Source organism: Bidens hawaiensis, unplaced genomic scaffold (genome assembly GCF_021521415.1).
Source record: "Bidens hawaiensis isolate Kalapana, Puna unplaced genomic scaffold, B.hawaiensis_p1.1 tig00037600_1, whole genome shotgun sequence".
Classification (NCBI taxonomy): domain Eukaryota; kingdom Viridiplantae; phylum Streptophyta; class Magnoliopsida; order Asterales; family Asteraceae; genus Bidens; species Bidens hawaiensis.
Window position 1 is genome coordinate 33,633 of NW_027505491.1, and position 4,839 is coordinate 38,471.

Genomic DNA, 4,839 nt, shown 5'->3' on the forward strand with positions numbered 1-4,839 from the left:
AACATCTGGCCTGACTTTTCCTTGTTCATCACCCGGTTATTAAGGCTATAATAGTTAAGTTCGAGTTTCGGTTACTAATAGTATAGTTTTTCTCATCCGTGTTTCGTCATTGGGGGGGAGGGTATATGCTATTACTTTGTTTCACTTTCCATTCATAATATCGGTTTTTTTTTTTTGAATTAGGAGGATAAATTTTAGTAATAGTAGAAAAGAGGTCCTCCCGTTAGGGTATCCATGAATCTTTGATGTAGCTGTTATGATATATAGATTAAGACAGGGATACAAAAGGCATTAGGGTACTAGGTTTTTTTCCGTGTACAGGATCACTTCTTTATCTAGAGGAGGCAGTATAACAGTTCTATTTGTATATATAACTTTCATTTGAACTCAATTAACTAGTCCATACTGACTATTACACAACAACTCCTCACTTCCACCGGTAGTGCATCGATAGGGAATAGCTAGTTGTTTAGGTTAAGAGGGTAGTTATTCAAGTAGTATGGTTAGTATTTATAGTCTTACTTTTGGTGGTTTCTATAGTATACAGAATATATTTTCCAAGGTAATAATTTGTGGGAACGAAACGTCTATCATTGTCTGTAATAAATAAATTAAAGTATATTAGGCATTACAAAGAACGAACCTGTTACTACATTTATTCAATCTAGTTTATTCACAATATGTGACCCCTAGTCGAGTTGGACGTCGATGCCGGTCCTTGCCTTTGTCTTTCCATCGCAATTAAGTTCAATCTAGGGCAGTCTTTCTTGATGTGCTTCACACTACCACACTCATAATAGGCATAACGGTTTAGTATGGGTTGGTTTTGGTAGATTGGTTGTTGTTGTATTGGTTGAGGTTGGGGTAGTTGTGAGTCCTGGAGTTGGGTTGGTGGATTTATAGTATTCATAACGGTTCTACAATTTCGGGCATAGTGTCCCACCTTCCCACATTCGTGACACACATTGGTCCGACATTCACCAACATGATGATAACCACATTTTCCACATCTAGACAAAGGCCCGTTATACTTATCTTGCTTCACATCGGAACCGATCATAGCGTAATTTTGTATTGCAGGGCGTATACGTTTATTCTGTTGTCTTTCTTGTATTCTCGCTCCATAATTGGTTCGTTTTGTACCAGATGATTCCCCGGGCATTCTTAATGCACCACCTCTAACCAAATTAGAAGTTACAATGTCGTCTTGTAACACGGCATTTTCGAAAGTTACTGGGCAAGTTGAATTAACCAAACTTCTGACTTCGGGGGCTAAACCCCAAATATAGCATTCAATACGTTTGGGTTTTGGGGTAACTAATCATGGAACTAGACGAGTCAGTTCGTTAAAGCGGTGGGTACATTCCAGATGATCTGCACCCCTCATTTCTAGGTTCCAAAGTTCTTGTTCTAATTTCTGAATTTCATTTATCGGGCAAAAGCGTTTTTAACATAAGATCTTTAAGTTCTTCCCAAGACATATGCTTGGTTACTTCTTGTCCCCGAATTTGCACAACTATATTCCACCACATAAGCGCGTGGTCCACAAATGTAGAGGTAACAAATTTGACAATACATTCTGGTGGACAAATGGTGATATTAATGATGGATTCAGTCCTTTCAATCCACTTTATCAGTCTATTTGGTCCTTCAGTACCACTAAAATCCATAGGTTTACACATCATGAAGTGCTTAAGATGGTATCCGTGTTAGGGGGAATTTTGGTTGTTACGACTATTGTTCAAGTTTGATGGGGGATTATCAAGATTAAGAGTAGCATTAGTATTCAACGGGAGAGTATTAGTTTGATAGTGTTAGTATTTATCGGGGAAGTATTTGTAGTTGTATTAGTATTTTCCGGGGGATTAGTATTTACGGCCGCATTAGTGTTCGGTACTTGATTTGTATTCATAGTTGTATTAACACTGGCAGCGAATTGTGCTGCTATAGTCGGAAGTACTGTTTGTAGTTGCCGAGTGATCATCTCGGCTACATCTGCCTCAGACAACGTGTTTACTTTCCTCGGGGCCATTCTATAACAATAACCAGTTATCCCAAAATTAATAAAATTCACTTACGCAACTGATCACAAAAGGAATCACATTAACAAATAATCAGGTATTTCAATTAACACGTATGTATCACATGGGTTTGTTCTCGAGTCTGAATACTAAGGATAGTATGTAAAATTAGCCTTACAAAAGCCAAAGTTTGCATATATATTGAAAGTTGTCATCTCATGACAAGAAATTTTAACCCAATAAGGGTCAATGTTTGTATTAAAAATGCCCAAATGGTCCTCCAAATTAGCATAGCGCACCACCATATGCTTGTATGGAGTATCAGAAACTATATACGACAATACCGTACTATCCTTATCTATCCAAGTACGCGTTATAACTATTATAAACAGTTCACAACTTGTACGACAATTGTTCCGGTACGATCCCATTACTGGGAAGTTGTTTTTGTTCGATCTCTCCCGTAAGTAATATTTCCTTGTTACGAGTTTAATCAATACGTTATAACGGGAATGCACGTATATATTCCACCTGACTTCTAAATGTTTGTTAACTATAATCATAAATTATATTCCTTCGCCAGGTCATTCAGTATTCGTAGGCATGCCGGGCTTAGCAAAAGTAGTAGTTTACTGGTTGGAGGTAAGTAGTCGGGGCACGCCATCATTTCATGATTATGGGGTTTTCCTTTTATAGTAATAGGTTGAAATAGCGAAATATAGGATAGGTTGAAGGTTCTCGAACATAGATGATTAGAAGAGTTTGCTAGTTAAGGAGGTTCATCAGAATTAGTTGTACCGGTGATATGTAAAGGAAATTATTATTATTATTTCTTTTTGAAATATCATTAATACATTATATTTACTAGTAGTCACAGTCTGTTTATAGAATTAGGGACTCAATAAAGTAATTATTATATTTCAATAAGTTGGATTCATCACTAAGTATTTTCCCCAGGAATGGTGTTTGTTTCTTAAACAACAAAAATGAAAGGATAACCAGAAAATAGTTTAGTCTAGTGTCAAAGAAACGAGTATATGAAATAAAGGTTAGACTCAGGCTGAGAGGTATTATATGTATATATATATTTTCTTGAAATCATTTTCTGTAGGGCACACCTCCCCTGGTTCTTTCCCGGGCCTTCCATATTAAGCCCCTTATTGGTTCCGTCACATCACCTGATTTAGTTAAAATTTGCTAAAGCATCCTCGTATTCTCGTTCACAGGCAACACCGGTTCTTCATTTGTCGTTAAATTACCCGATCTCGACATCTTTTGGTGCAATAGTTAATCATAAAAGAACGTTTTTCGATAACTTAGATCAGCGTAAAGGACATTATTAATTAGGACACAAATAAAATATTTTATTTGTTATGATATAATTTTAATATTAAGATATATAATATTAATTTTGGTAAGATATAATTTTAATTAGAATAAGAATTAATAATGATTATAACCGAATATAATATTCGTTACAATAAGATTCAATATTATCGGTAGTACCATACGTACACGTATCCATGTACCTTGTTTCAAATTAGCACGTATGCACGTTACATTTACACTCCACGACACCTTTATACACGTATGTTGCCATTTTTACCTATCGGTATGTTCCGCAACTTCTCCCCGAATTCCATCGTACAAGCAAGTCTGTTATTATGTTCCGGACCATAATAACTCACTTACCTTACAAGTTCATCCCAGCATCCATCAGTATCAATCGTTACTCATTATAAAGATTCCCACATATAATCAAGCTTATGGTTATATTATAGGTATCCTAAGCGATAAGCGGTTTGCAGAAGCGTAAAACGGTAATGTAACAGATATAACTTGTATCAAATACATTATTCATAAAGAAACAATACTAACTAATTTGCAATAGATTACATTGTTCTGACTTCTTTTACAAACTAGGTGCCACAATCAAAACTAGTCCGTCTACTACTTCACTTTTAACTTGAATGCTTGTAACAGATTACATAGCATCTATCACAGCTCAAATAGATAGCACATAAGCACTTTACTCCATGTTTCTAAATACCTGAAAAGCACGTTAAAATAGGTTAACTACAAATAGTTGGTGAGTTTCATAGTTATAACGAAATCAGTTCTGCGTACCACACAGTCATAGCTTGTAGGTGCATGCGTATGTAAGAAAATGTAATTACGTTTATATATGTGTATCTGTATCTTTGTATGCACATATATATGTGTATAAGTTTATAATAAAATTTGAAATTACGATAAAATCGTGATTGTTCGTTCGTAATACGTGCCTTCATTTTCCGCGTAACATCAACCATTATGGCTACCCCTTCCTTCCACAACGGTTTCCCGTAATTTCAACCACTTTGCCCCCCTTCCGCCCACAATAGTTCCACATAAACTTAAACATTACACAATATATACACAAATAATTAGTATCTTCTATACACAGATATATATATATATATACACAAATGTAGTATTTATCATGTATCATCAATCACCGTGGCCCCCTTTCCGCCCAAAAGATTTACAATCACAATATTTTCTTGATACTCATATTATAACCAAGTTAGTTTGTTTAATAAGGTGCACCAGAACTTAGCTCATAGGCCATAATCAACATTAGTTTATAAGTTGCAGCATGACCTGGCTCAAATGCCATACTCAACTTTAGTTTATAAGTTGCAGTAGGACTTGGCTCATAGGCCATACTCAACTTTAGTTTATAAGTTGCAGCAGAACTTGGCTCATCGGCCATACTCAACTATAGTTTATAAGTTGCAGCAGAACATGGCTCATCGGCCATACTCAACTTCAGTGT